Raw genomic sequence first — 16,807 nt, 5'->3', positions numbered from 1 at the left:
TGTGGCTTTATTGATTCTTTCGATATCCCATCATTCTTTGCACTATTTAAGGCGCTCAGTAAAGGTTTATTCCCACTTGTATTTTTTTATTTGTATTTTTTTATTTGCATTATGCGCGATGCATTATCGTGTTAAACACATTTGAGGTAAATGATAAAAAAATATATATGAAAAAGGTATAGATAATAACAAAATTAAATAAAGTTATTCATTTACTTTCTTACCCCATGTTTGTGGAAACATTTTTGGGGAGGCCTAATGACATTTACGATTGAATTCATTGAATAGCAAGAAACGAAACTTTGGTCAAAGCACGTGAACTCTCATTTCCCCGAATATTTCCAATGCTGATAGAGATCATAAAACAAGATGATAAACAATGGTCGTGTATCCATTGTCACTCATAAATATATATTTATTTTCATTATAATGTAAATCCTATTGGGGTATGAGCTTTTCAGTAGAAAATACTTAGACTGGTGGCTGAGTGGTTAAAAGAGCTTAGACTGGTGGCTGAGTGGTTAAAAGAGCTTAGACTGGTGGCTGAGTGGTTAAAAGAGCTTAGACTGGTGGCTGAGTGGTTAAAAGAGCTTAGACTGGTGGCTGAGTGGTTTAAAGAGCTTAGACTGGTGGCTGAGTGGTTAAAAGAGCTTAGACTGGTGGCTGAGTGGTTAAAAAAGCTTAGACTGGTGGCTGAGTGGTTAAAAGAGCTTAGACTGGTGGCTGAGTGGTTAAAAGAGCTTAGACTGGTGGCTGAGTGGTTTAAAGAGCTTAGACTGGTGGCTGAGTGGTTAAAAGAGCTTAGACTGGTGGCTGAGTGGTTAAAAGAGCTTACGAAACCCATCAGACTCTCCGGTAATGTCTGATAAAATTTGGGTTGTCTTTTAAATTTGCCATATACTACAATCGCAGAAGCAAATGAAAATGAGGTTTAAGTCTGACAAAAGCTAGCGGAGTCTTTCAGTTTAAACATATTTTATTGCATGACGATACATTTAAACACTATATGATGATGAGAACAACAAAGGAACAGAAACAGTGCAATGTAACAAAGCTTGCGTTCATATAAAAAGGACATGCAAAGGGATTGGGCCCCGAGTTAATCTAACATCAGTTACGGCCCTTTCCCAAGAGTCTTTCAAGATGGATTTCACACGTAGTTCTGGTTAACTGGAGCTTCTCCTAGTACTGGTTATTTGATCTGACTACCTAGAGCATCTCTGATGATAACATGTAATTCTGGTTATCTGGTACTTCGTGGCTGACTACATGTAGTTCTGGCTATCTAGAGCTTCTTGGATAATAACGTGTAGTTCTAGTTATCTGGAGCTTCATGGCTGACGACATGTATTTCTAGTTATCTGGAGCTTCGTGGCTGACTACATGTAGTTCTGGTCATCTGAAGCTAAACTTCGTTGCTAACTACATGTAGTTCTGGTTATCTGGAGCTTCTTTGATGATAAATGTAGTTCTGATTATCTGGAGCTTCGTCGCTGACTACATGTAGTTCTGGTTATCTGGGGCTTCATGGCTGACTACATGTAGTTCTGGTTATCTGGAGCTTCGTGGCTAACTACATGTAGTTCTGGTTATCTGGAGCTTCATGGCTGACTACATGTAGTTCTGGTTATCTGGAGCTTCGTGGCTAACTACATGTAGTTCTGGTTATCTGGAGCTTCGTGGCTGACTACATGCAGTTCTGGTTATCTGGAGCTTCATGGCTGACTACATGTAGTTCTGGTTATCTGGAGCTTCATGGCTGACTACATGCAATTCTGGTTATCTGGAACTTCGTGGCTGACTACATGTAGTTCTGGTTATCTGTATCTAAAATTCGTCGCTAATTAAATGTAGTTCTGGTTATCTGGAATTTCGTGGCTGACAACATGTAGTTCTGGTTATCTGGACCTTCATGGCTGACTACATGTAGTTCTGGTTATCTGGAGCTTCGTCGCTAACTACATGTAGTTCTGGTTATCTGGAGCTTCGTGGCTAACTACATGTAGTTCTGGTTATCTGGAGCCTCATGGCTGACTACATGTAGTTCTGGTTATCTGGAGCTTCATGGCTGACTACATGTAGTTCTGGTTATCTGGAGCTTCGTGGCTGACTACATGTAGTTCTGGTTATCTGGAGCTTCATGGCTGACTACATGCAGTTCTAGTTATCTGGAGCTTCATGGCTGACTACATGTAGTTCTAGTTATCTGGAGCTTCATGGCTGACTACATGTAGTTCTGGTTATCTGGAGCCTCATGGCTGACTACATGTAGTTCTGGTTATCTGGAGATTCGCGGCTGACTTCATGTAGTTCTGGTTATCTGGAGCTTCGTGGCTGACTACATGTAGTTCTTGTTATCTGGAGCTTCGTTGATAATTACATGTAGTTCCGATGATGATGATTATGGTTAAATCATCATCATCATCATCATCATCATCATCATCATCATCATCATCATCATCATCATCATCATCATCATCATCATCATCATCATCATCATCATCATCATCATCATCATCATCATGTTAAATCATCATCATCATCATCATCATCATCATCATCATCATCATCATCATCATCATCATCATCATCATCATCATCATCATCATCATCATCATCATCATCATCATCATCATCATCATCATCATCATCTTCATCACCATCATCGTCTCATCATCATTATCATCAGCATCACCAGAGAAAAAGGATAAAGGAATTGAATTTGGTTACTATTTGGAATAAAAGTAGATCACTACGATAATGATGGTGTCTCCCATGTACAACATGTAAATATATTTAAAAAAACGCCTTATGGAGATTGTGACTTCTGTGGTTATTTTTACCTTGAATATAAGTTATAACACGCATAGCGAGACATGCTTAGTTGTTAAGGTAGGCCCGATATGGTAGGGGTCCGCTAACATTTCTTTTTACGGTAGTGCAGAGAGCGTGACAAAAAGTAACATATTTCCTGGTATTGAAGGGCTGGTAATACAATGAAAAGTACGGCGAGAAGCCCAGTAGTCGAGAATTCAGCAACGAACTCTGTTTGGAGAAATAGGGCACGGGCAAATGCGTCAATAAACTATAGGTACAAACGTTCTTACACCAAATATATAGACCTTCAATAAAGCATTTTCGTTTCTGAAATCTGATTCACAACTTTTAACTCCACAAAAAGACAACACACGCATCACAATATACCGATAAATAATGGGATGACCGCCCTTGGATAAATAATGGGATTACCGCCCTTGGATAAATAATGGGATTATTGCCCTTAGATAAATAATGGGATTATGGCCCTTGAACCGTCAGTGAAACACGATTTCACTGGAGGACGAGTATATTGTGGGATATTGCCATAACTTGTTGAATTATAATCCAGTATAAGGAGGAAGTTTTATTTAGCATATCATAACACCTTTTATTTTTTTTTAATGTAAATTAAATGTATAAAGTCGTTATCGAAATTATGGGAGAGCAAAGCGAGCAATAACTTTTGGAATGCGAATCTAGACTGTGTACATTAAATGTTATATTTGTTTTTCATTCTTAAGGCAACATAGTCCACGTCCCTTAATAAAATTGTTATATTCAACAGTCTTGTAAATGTACCTGCACAACCCAATCGCCGGGAACTCGGTCAGAATAGTTTATGATTTTAGTTAGTTTAATATATCGATTTCTTTTGCCTTGATTGTGACGAAATAAAGAATCAACCTCGAGTCGGTTTCCTGGACAGAAACCAGTATTGATGTTCTATTTGTTTAGCCATAAGAAAGTATCCCTGGTGGGGATCGAACCCAAAACCCATTTAGTGTTTTTTTTAAATATTCCATTCATGATTAAAATGGATTTTTTCATGAAAATTGAGCTGTGATTTTCTAATTAGCTTTCAGATCCTTAATTGCGTTCGAGTGTTACTGAAGTGTCGTGTTTAACATGATAGTGTTGATGCATATATATATACCGTACAACATGTGCATGCCTACAACATAAGAGCTTTAAAAAATTCAATAGTTTATTTCCAAAAGTGTTAGACAAATACAAAACAAATTATCTGGACAATATTTTATTATATCATATATTTGGTTTACGTGCATAAGTATAAGAAACATTTGGAATAGTCCAATCACTATCACAGTCTTTATAAATTATAGATTCGGCAAATGTTTGGAGAAGATAATTCCCAAAAGGTGGACTTCCCGACCGCGAAATGTTGCCGGCTGCAGCTAACCACCACCTCCACACCCACCTCCTCCACACCCACCTCCACAACCCCCTCCTGAAAAAAATGTGAGCCATAAGATAATATAATGTAGTACACATTGCTTGCATATCACATGGGTTTGACGTCACGAAAACAGGATCTTGATGGGTATTTCGGACTTTTTTTAAGCTGACATGGGTGAGACTTTATATTTTTCCAAAAACGAAAAAGAAACGCCGCAATGCGACGAAACCAGATATTCAATGATTGACAGAAGAACTTTAGCCTGTCTTGTGAGATGCATTTTCAATTGTTTATTTTTAATAACAGTGGCACTGACCTTGAGCCCCAAATGCAATCCCATGAAAGATGATCATCATAAACTCTTCCTATATACTTTAAGTTTGGTTAAAATATGTCAATTTAAGGTATTCAGTTTCAACCGTTTTTTTTTCTTTTTTCTGTAACAGTGACCTTGACCTTGATTTTAGGGTCCGAAACGCAATCGCATGCCAAGTTTGGATCCAATATGTCTACCATTACTAAAGATATTCAGATTCGACCGATTTTCTATTTTAGTAACAGTGATATCGACCTTGATCCTATGGGTAATAAACGTATTACCATTAAAGGTCACAAGAAAAAAAATCCTATGTACCAAGGTCAGATACAATATCTGAACACTAGCTAATGACATTCAGTTTTAACCGTTTTTATTAATAAATAAACAGTGACCTTGACCCTAGGAGCCTTAAACATAATCTGATCAAAAGCCTAAACTATTCCTATATATATCAAGATTGGTCACAATATATCAATCACAACTAAATATATTCAGTTTCTACCGGGTTTTTTCTATTGAAAGTAAGTGACCTGCACCCTAGGGGCCCTAAACGCAAACCCATGAAAGGTCTCTTTGAACTCGTTCTGTATACCAAGATTGGCTTTAATATATCGACCATCAGGCCAAAATAAATTAATTGCTTTCTTATTGAATAAGGGACCATATACATATGCTTTTAGACGAACCACGAACACCATTGTAGCAATTCTTCTTTTTAACATGTACATTTTTATATCGACACCTGCATTATGGTTACTTTAATTCACTTCCTTGTTACAAAAGATTGCATAGATCTTTTTTAAAGAGCAAGCAATAAGCATTTAGTAAATCATTTGAGCACCCGGCACTCTAAATATATCATAGTTAAGATGAACCATGAAGTTATGATATAGCGGAACTATTTAAAAATAATTGTGTCCAGATTTATCAAAGACAACCTAAATTGTTCTTTTTTTCTAATATAGTAGTAAGTTATTGTTATTAAGTTCATGTGAATAACCGCAACCTTTGAAATAAACTTGTGAAGCGATTTCAAAATATGATACTGCCAATGACCTACCTCCACCCCCATCGCCTCCACCCCCGCATCCGCCACCATCACCGCCACCACAGCCTCCGTCACCGCCACCTCCTCCCCCGTAACTTCCTCCCCCGTAACCCCCTCCACCATACGGTTTTTTTTCTTTTTCTGATGGATAATGAAATAAATACTACATACATTTAATCTGATAAAAAGTAATGTGACCAGTTTATAAAACCATTGAAGATTAGGGCAAATTTTCCGGCCCTCAATCCTATTTGATTAGACGGAAAAAGAGGCAGTGGTAATTTAAGTTTGATTTATTTTCCTTATTAAAAATGGTGGCTACCTTATATAACTGCATATTTTATTATATTCCATGTCCCATAAGCATCTATTTTTGTTTATATATGTTTATATTTGTTTGTATGACGGTGAGCTTAGGTAAACATAATCGCAGTATTATGTTCTGATAAAGAAAAGTTTTATTTTTATTTTAATGGTAACTTTTAAAAGTTAAAATAAATCTTCTGTTCTTTATAATAAGTAAATATTAATAAATAAATGAATAAAAATGTAAATAAATAAATAAATAAATAAATAAATAAATAAATAAATAAATAAATAAATAAATCTTAACTTTAATAAAATGCTTATATTTTAACTCACCGCTACTGCTGGTATTTCCCATTTCTCTTGCTCACTTAAAATAATGTAAAACACTTCTTTGTCCCCTCTATATATACTGCGTTTTGACAAAATTCCCCATTCTAGTTCCTAATTATTTTGATTGGCTCATTGATTTGAATAGGTCAATGGCATTCTTAAAATTACAATGACTTCAAGTTATTCCAATACGTCATTCTTCCAAAAATCCGATGTAAGCTAAAATACATCCTGGTTCGTAATCAATATGAACTCAACAAAGGTAGATATATATAGATACATAATAACGTCGGATTTTTACATACCAATGCCAAGGCCGTGGCTGTGAACGAGGGTTAAAATGGAGTGAATTATAAAGCATAAGTATAACTTCTAACTTTTCCTTTAGAGGCATACTACCATTTTCGCATAGTCAATTACTTAGCAGGACAATATCAAAACAAGTTTCTAAGTTTCAAAAACTAATAAATACACCTACTTTTTTATTTATCGTTTATTAGTTCAAATTGATGTTGTTGTAAGAATCATGAAATGTTTTTCGGCTTGCTTTTTTGAAAGAGGATGATTGATCGCTAGCAGAATTGATTGTAACGTATATGGATATAAACGTAATTTACTTTGTAATACATGAACCATAGTAATTATTAAAAGTTTAACATATAAACAATATGCAAACATTGAGCAAAAGGTTATAGAAATCGTTAGATACTGTGGTGGCATAGAGGTGTAAGTCGTTCAAACGATTAGTCGTTTTAACGAGTAACATCATTTGTTTTAAAGGCCTAATATAAGGAATGTTTTTTTTTCCATTATAATCCCCTGCTGTGCATCTCCTGCTAATTGCACTGGTGTCACAGTAGGGGCCAAACTCCTGTGTATTCATTTATTGGCTCAGGGCCATTTAGGGTCCATTTCTTTAACAAAACCTTCAAAACTGCACAGCAGGATACTCAGATCGGAGATTTGATAAGAGGGATCAAGGCAAGTAGATTAAGATCAATACCCAGAGGTTGTGTACTGTACACAGTGTGTGTGTGTGTGCGTGCGTGCGTGCGTGCGTGCGTGCGTGCGTGCGTGCGTGCGTGTGTGTTTTTTTTTGGGGGGAGGGTTGGGGTTGGGGTCATTTATAGAAGGCTTAAAATAACCTTTAACTACCTACACAATCGTTTTAACGAGATACCTTAGTCCTTTCAGCAAGTTAGTAAGTCGTTAAAACATTAAATAAAAAAGTAACACGTCTGTCACCTCTATGTTATTACGTCTACATTAAATATTAATGTAGTCGAAGAAAATTTTAATCGCAATTTTGATCATACATGTATTTATATCCCTGCATTAAGGTGGCGCTATATTACTAAACGCGTTATTGGCAATGTTTCATTCTGTCATGATCGATGTATCATTTGATCTCGTTCATTGAATATATATATACATAAATATGAAACTCCATGCTGTATACACAAACATTTCGTGAATTACCAAATGCTTGTTGATAAACAGTATTAATTTCCCACAACGTAATTGAACGTATCGCAATATTCTTGATGAAATACTAATTATTTCTTTTTTATCATTCGACAATCCTTTTTATTTATAAACGATTTGTTGAAATACTAAATATAAAAGACAGAAAACAAGAGTTGAAAGGGGATATACATGTATATAGAGTTGTTTGCTGGCAACAATTATGAGGCCACTGTTGCTAAGCCTTGGAGCATAAAAGCCAAAGTAATGTAGATATTTTATCTTATTCTCTCCTTTTACACAAAGCAGATCTTCTAAACAGGATAGAGCTACATTTAAGCAGCGATTGTTACACATCCTGTTTTTCGTTTATAAGCCTACGTGACTGTTAAGAAGGATCCCTTTGCAGCCAAACAACGCTGACAATTACATGTCCTGTAATTCGTTTATAAGCCTACGTGACTTTTAAGAAAGATCCCTTTGCAGCCAAACAGCGCTGATAATTACATGTCCTGTAATTCGTTTATAAGCCTACGTGACTTTTAAGAAAGATCCCTTTGCAGCCAAACAGCGCTAATAATTACATGTCCTGTAATTCGTTTATAAGCCTACGTGACTTTGCAGATCTATTTTATTTATTTTCAGTCAAGCATATATATTAGTATAATGTTTAATATATAATGTACACAATATATATTATTGTAGATGTTTGTGTATTTTTTAAACCAATTGTCAACTGCAGCCAAATTGCTTGTTATTTAAAATGGGGTTAAAGACTCCCGAGTTGCATTGGATACTCGTATATGAACAGTATTGTCCTTTCACTCCTAGTATGTTTCACTAAGTCATTAAGTAAACTTTAACGTGCCCATCAATAACATGCAACGCCTTAGTACATATTATTTATTTTTTTATAAATTATTTGGTACATGACAAAATGTGTATACTGTATTATTGTCATTTATTTCAACAGGAATAAATAAACAAAACAAATGTAACTAGTCCTTGGTACGGTCGCATTTGTATATAGTCGTACGCTGCAAATCTTATTTATTCACGGTCAGTATAGAGGTTTATATATATATAAATGACTGATACAATGGAACATTGCCAATATTGCGTATAACAAATACAGCGCCACATAAAGCAAGGGATATCGAAAACATAAATTGCGACTGAATTTAAGCTCACTGACATAAGTATTTCAAAATGTAAGACATATCTAACGACTACGGAGTAAACGAATTTCTTCTCAAGGAGCGATAGCGCCTTATAGAAAATCTTTGAAACTCAAAAATGAAAAGTAAACTTGAAAATGGCCAAATTAATAAATCAACGAAGTCACGTAGGCTTATATAGGAAATACATAATGTGAAACTATGCATTGTTTGGATTCAAATAAATAAATCTACGAACTCATATATATGAACAAAAGATAACATATCAGTCCCAACATCATTATAACTTTATGCTGAACTGATTGCTTCTCGAACAAATAGCGCAACAAAAGAAATGAAAAACAAACAAACTCTAAACTGACACATTCTGAAAGTATCTGGTTTTAAGCGCTGAATTTGGCGCCAAAACAGCCTTTTGCGAAAATCCATATGCCATTAAATTATAACACATTTACTGTAAATGTCAAACGTTTGGATAATTTACACAAAGACATGTTTGACAGGGGGGACTAACATCTTCATTTTCTTGAAATATGGAATTCAGTGCTGCATCTCCCGGTTTCGGATTGCTTGACCTATGGCGGAACCATGCTATGTACAACTATTTGGCACATCAGAATCTGCAAATAACATAAAAAAATGTTTTTCACAAATTATATCTACATTCAACTACTATAAAAGTATGCAAAATGCCTGTCAACAATCATTTGAGGCATGCACAACTCTATATTAGGTAGTAATAAATTGATCAATAGTGCATACGTTCGGGAATACAAAGATTTTCAAGATCAAGTTCATGAATGCAATTATCTTTTGGATATTTTGCAATGAATTAAATTCCCATCTTCAATATAGTCAGATTTACCTCGATATTTAAAATACGTGACTACCGGCGGTTGGTGGATACTCCAGTCCGGTTTAACGTTGGGTACCAAAGTTTGATCATGCCCTTTCATGAGTAAAATAACATATATTTAAGGAATGAATTGCGGGTTTGATGTCATTATCGGGGTTTGAACGCAATTTGGCTGGTCTAAGTGTGTGGGGTCCGAAAGACTCCACGCGTACTTTGACCAGCCCAATTGCGTTCATATCCCCGATAATGACATCAACCCCGCAATTCATTCCTTATATTTACACCAATAGTTCATTATTTTATTCAAGATACGTTAAAAAAATACATCATTTCATTTAGGATAACCTTTCAGTAATCTTTTCTTACCCATTCTGTTAATAGAACGACCCGACTGTTACCGGAAACATTTTTTTTCAAATGACGTCACAATAACGCGGGAAATGATCAACCACTTGAAATCACTTTTAATCGTAAAATTGAAACACTTTTGGCAATAATATGTTTAAAATAAAATTACTTAACACTTTCTAAAATGGTGATTTATATTTTACGGGACCTGCTGGCACAATTCAAACAATAACTAGATCAATAGTTTTCATGTAGATCTATATTGTTATTCGATGAATTGCGATCCGAACATATCCGAAGATGTTGCGTTCATCGATTGATAAACGCAATTGCCGAAAGGCAGTTCATTTAAGGAATGAAAGTTGAGGTGTAAATATTTAAATGTGGACCAGTAGTCCGTAGTCTATTTCTCTTGGAAAAATATGCACGCACTTATCGGAAATGTTCCCATTTCGAAAATAGTAATTCACGCTCAATTGTTTATTTATGGCAACCTGAAAACCGCCTAAGATGATCCGTATCTTGCGTACCGTACTTACATGTTTAGTACTGCCACACGTGTTTATCACGCTCTTAATTTAGAATATCTGTTTTGTGCAGGGCAGTGAACACCACCCCTATCTAGAGAAACTAGAAAGAAAATATCTTTACAAAATGTCAATTAAACGTCCTCGTTTAATTGAATATATATAAGAAAATTATTTTGTTGAAATGTTTTATAACAAATTGTTTATTTTTTTGTATTTATATTCGTTCCTAAATTATAGAATACACGTAACATAAGAAGGAAAAAATGTTTTACAAAGATACAAGGGAGATAATAAGTTTTTTTTCGGTCAACTATTGATTATGATACTGATAATATATGTCATGTGTTCCCGTTCCGGATCGAAAAATCCGACCCGAGGGCACCTTCGTTGCCAGGTAACGAGCTTGCCGAGTTACCGGCTACGCAGCGTGCCCAAGCTCGGATTTTTCTATCCGGAACGGACACACATGATATATATTTTTTCTAGCATACCTTAAATTACATTTTTGTGAAGAAAATACATAAGAAAGCGCGTTTTTGTACATTTCACCAAAAGGCGCGTGCGATGATGTTTACTGACGTCATGACGCGCAGTAATTTCTATTCACTGCATACATCAATAAGTTCCTACGCTATCACGTCTTTTAAGGCTTATTTTGTTTTGTTTTTAAGGAATATTTTGTAAAGTTAATGTTAATGGAACTCATCTATTGAAATCTCATTACTATGGTTACATTAAGTGTTTAATAAAAGAAATTGAAAGTATTACGTCACAGCGCGTGACTCATCTGGCATGGGGGGGATGCCAGATAGAGTTTTCCAGCACGGCTGAAATCACCGGAAATGCCTATCCGGTGTGCTAGAATAATTATTCCAATACATTTATCATTTACTACGCAACCGTAAGATTCATTTACCAGAGAACAAATGCTATCATTTAGTCCTTATAAACTATAACTTAAGTGTCTTCTGCCGAAATAATATAAAGTTATTAAGACGTGTGTCACTGTAGTCCATATAAACAGCCGCGTCAAAGTCTTTGGCGATTTTTGTTTTGGCGCCATATAAACAGCCGCGTCAGAGTCTTTGGCGATTTTTGTTTTGGCGCCATATGAAATGCAGCTTCAGGGTCCTTGACGATTTTTGTTTTTGGCGCCTCTTCGAGTCCATATCCCACTTGTTGTTTTCCTTGCAAAGAAAGACAGATCCCAGCGCTAAGAAAATCGAGCAGCGAAATAACGCGCGCCTGCTAGATATACCGAAATGACAATGCTTTGTTGACAATTTAAAGCCTATCTGATTAAGGCTTTTATGAAAAAAAAATATTGTCCAAAGAGAAAGACATTGTTTGAAAATAATTGATGTGTAATTTTTGTGTTTTTATTTAACAATGCAATGTTAAATATTGTGGAGTTACAGTCGAAGAATATATTTTACATTGGTATGAATCAGTTGACTTGTGGTGTTTTAAAAGTAAACATAAAGAATATCCGAATGTTAAAAAGTTTCCTAAACGCGCATTATCAGAATGTCCGTGCATAATTGTAGCTAGTGTCACTGGTTAATCGTTATCATGGCTGAAGACACGACATAAGACCTTAAAACTGGTTTGCTTTATGATATATTTGATGCAATGAGCTGCTGCTTGTATAAGATCTCGGATTTTCGAAAACCGTTGAAAAAATAAATAAATTAAAACACTGTTAAAGCAAAAATGTTTGTGAAACCATGGAAGCTCTTCAAATTAAGAGCCTTTCACAGTGCAAAGGTCGTTTGAAATACCAACCCATAAAATCTCTAGTTTCATTTTCTATTTAGTTTTGAGGTTTAAATATTTAGCAAGCACAGTACATACATACGTTGAAACGTTTAATTGTAGGTGTAATTAGGAGTTGAGCAAGTTTTACGAAAAATAATTTTATCATTTTAATATTCTATTTGTGTTTGCTATGTGTTTGAAATGTAATCATGCATTTAGTCTATATATCAAGCCGAATTATGTTTGTTCGTGGTATTAGATTTTTGAGGATTAGTTTCAATATAGCAGTTCAGTTTCACCAATATGATATATTTCCAAGTTTCGATTGTATTTTCCACGGTGTAAAGTATACAGTTGAACCCCGCTTGGTCTAACTCGTTTTGCTCGAATTCCTCGTTGGCCCGAAAATGTTTCATGATACTGAAAGTAAGTATTTCCGCTTGGCTCGAATTATCCGAGGCTCGATGTATGTTCGCCGGTCCCTATGAGTTCGAGTCAATGGGGTTCAAATGTACTAACGAATTTAATTAAAAATAGTACAGTGAACAACAAAGCTTTTAAAATGAATAATTAAAAGAGTTCATATCTTTTATAAAATGCGAAATCAATCAAGCTTCCATTGTAAAATCAATATTTATACGCTTAGTAAAGCATACCCCTAAATACAATTCGACCTATAAAACGACCAGATTCATATAAATCAATATAGGTTAAATTTACATTCCAAATAAAACGGTTGTAATAAGCGTACTATTTAAATTAACAGCTGCCACATGTTTAAAACAGTTAAATGTTACTCATTAAAAAACAACAACATATTTTATGAATAAGTTTACATTAAGTTTAACTTGTCAATAATTATGTATAACACTTAATACTTTCTTCATGTTTTTCTTAGCAAAATTTAATACATAATTCTTCCAAATCTTGACCCAAACCGCAGCAATTCCAAATCAATGATACCACGAGAATTTGACCTTAGATTCTCGGTCAATTAGGGGTTAATGTGTAGCTGAAGTTGACTCTCGTGTAGAAATAAAAAACGGAAAAATTGGCTGGTATTTCTTGGCATGTCATAATTTAGTAACGCATATATTATATGTTTACTATATAATGTTTATATTACAAGAGCAATTATATGTGCATTGTAATAAGTACTGTTATTATTTTCTATTTTCAGAACGTGCTTTTATAATTTATGTTATATCATACCAGATCAATTTAATACGAACTATACGGATATAAAAGTTAATGATTACTGAAAGAGTGCAATAAAGATGTAAACGAACTCAACCCTTCTTAACATTCCCATTAGTTTAACTATTTAATTAGTGTGGACAATTTTAACTAAAACCCGGTCAAAATTCAATGTCCTCAAAATAATAATATCTGCACTTTGTCGCGGATACAACATACCTGCAGCCAATTGTATAAACGTGGTTAAGTCATAACCAGCGGTTATCTTTTAGTTATCTCCCTGGTTTGGTCAAGTTATCCGAAAACCGATTGTATAAAAATTAAGTTATCCTAACCAGCGCGTGATTCGGCTAACTTTTAGACAAAATTTAACCGGACTCGAAGAGTTTGGTTAGCTGATTTAACCAAAACAAAGATGGCCGACCTTGACATAGTGAACGCTAGGCGACCTCGACAATTTCGCAGGATAGATAGACAAACGGACGAAGACAACGACGAGGAAGTACGTATACGGTATAGATTCACTCCGCACAACATAGACAGATTGGAACGACTGATAGGCCACAGACTTGAGCGACCGACTCGCAGAAATCAACCCTTGACACCACGGCAACAGATTATGATTGTTTTACGTTTTTACGCTACTGGGAAGTAATAGGGGATACATTTGGGGTATATGTTGCCACGGTTTCAAGGGATGTAACTGCAGTGACCGACTGTATTTTTGACATGAAGGACTGCGCGATTCAATTTCCGACGACAGACAGAAATAGACACAAGACTAAGACTAGCTAAAGAACTTCAGCGAACACGTTATATATTACCTTTTTGGATGTGTTAACATTAAAAAATAAATATCAACATTAAAGTTATGGAAGCCAGAACTAAGATACACTTACCTTATTTTTTATAAATCCATGTATGAATATTATTCGGAAGATTATGTAGTGGCGATGTCTGCATAATATCCCAGGAATCCTCACTACAGTCTACAACAGTCAACATGCCTGGCTGATTTAATTTTTCAACTGATTTAAACCTCAAACGTGTAGAGGTCGTGACGTAATTTTTACTGAAATCCATGTAATATTTTTCAACAGCTATCTATAGTCTTTTTCTATAAATGATAGGGGCACAATATGGGGTATTTGCATTGTACTATTGTTTAAGTACTATGTACAGTTTACAGTATGGTAATCTTGAAAGAAAGAAATTCTGTAAAGTATGATAATGTATTGTTTGTGTTTCACAGGTGTATTTACAAAAAAACTTTTATTATTACTCGCAACTAATTCTCGGCATTATCATTAAGTCAGTCATCCATGTCACATTAACCTGGTTTGTATTACAACGTTGTAAAATAATAAATATCACGACTATTTAAATTTCAAAAAATCTTATAATGCATATAAAGAGTGATGAATATAAGCAAATACCTATTGCCGACTCCGATGCTGATGACCCAGGGATGCCGCTAAAGGCAGGCGTCCCCTTCATATCCTGTATTATTGCCAAAGTGGTGTCATCCGGGACAGGCAGCGGCTTACCCCCACCAGTCTGCCTGGCGTTGGCATTTTCTTTGGCAACGACAGCCTTGGCACAGATCACCATCTTTCGATGTTTTTCTTGGAGTAAATTAAAAAAGAAATCCATATTGTTTGGTATCAAATAACACTTAAAAGGCTAGTAAATAAAACATTGGATAAATAATCTTAAATAAAGCCATCAGAAATATCAAATAGGCAGTTGAGGAGCAAATTAAAAAAAAGAAATTGCGTTTGTCATTAATTTATACTGGTATGTATTTACATATTAATTATGTTTTTATATGTGTTATATCATCAACAAAATAACAAGATTCAATACCTTCAACCTCATCGACCGTGCGAAATGCACGGCCGACAGCATTAACTGCTTGTGTGATCTTCAACCAAGCATTGTCCTGCTGTACTTTGGTGTTTCCACCGACTTTGCTTGCAAATTTTTTCCCTAAAAGATCACCAAAGCCGACGAAACCTTCCCTTATTGCGGCCTTTTCTACATCGGAAAAATTACTAGATCGTTTTTTTTTTCGATTAGCTGTGGCGTCAACTGTGAAGTCAGCCATGTTTTTGATTCAGACGACACACTGTTTGCAAATACGGCAAAACGCGCACTGACCGGAACCATGCTATCGATGCATTATGGGATCGTTTTGGTTAGGTTAACTATAACCTATTTGGATATCACGAAAACCGAAATGGTTAACTTAGCCGCTGCATTTCTTGCGATTATACAAACGGATAAAAGGTTTGGATAAAATGGCCAACTTGGTTAAAGTTAACCGCTGGACAACTTTAACCAGCAGTTAAATCTAGCCAACTTTTATACAATTGGCTGCTGGTTGTTAATATTTATTATGACATGGACTATTATAGCACCCTTGAATAGCAAAATAACTCGGAAGAGGTGCAAATTCAATTCTCGGAGCGTTTTAAGAAAATTGCCGCCGACTGCCATAACGTTTCACAATATACCATGTTGTGCGTAAACTATTCAGGGGACATTCCTCAGTGCTTAAGAATGCAACTCTGTGTGAATTTGCTGATTAAAAATTTATTTGGGGTGGGTTGGGTAAGCTTGGTCAGCAGGTTAGGTTGCACGTGGGTGCTCATTGTCAATGCTATGCGTAAACTGTTCAGGGTCATTCCTCAGTGCTTTAGAAAGCAACTATGTGTACATTAGCAGTGTTATCCGGAATAAATCAATATATTCCGGATAAAATTGCTAATGCAACTAGAGTTGCCTTCTTAAGCACTGAAGAATGTCCCCTGAACAGTTTACGCACAGCATTGACAATGAGCACCCACTTGGACGCTAACCTTCCGCCCAAGCTCACATCCCCCTTTATTTCGATTTTCACCGCTGATGTAATCAGAGTTGCCTATTTTTAGCACAAAGCAATGTTCCCAGGGCAATCTACGCACAACAAAGACTATGACACCCTCTTGCACCCTTACCTGGTGGCCACGCTTACCCCAATCCCCATCTTTTATTCCGGATTACACTGCTAATGCACGCAGAGTTGCATTATCAAGAACTGAGGAATGTCCCCTAAACCGTTTACGCACATAATTGACAATGAGCACCCACTTGCACCCTCACCTGGTGCCCACGCTTACCCCATCCCCCACATTTTATATTCCGGATGACACTTCTAATGCACGCAAAGTTGCATTCTAAAGCACCGAAGA

The sequence above is a fragment of the Mya arenaria genome, chromosome 10 (assembly GCF_026914265.1).
Source record: "Mya arenaria isolate MELC-2E11 chromosome 10, ASM2691426v1".
Lineage (NCBI taxonomy): Eukaryota > Metazoa > Mollusca > Bivalvia > Myida > Myidae > Mya > Mya arenaria.
Note: the sequence above shows the minus strand (reverse complement) of the source record.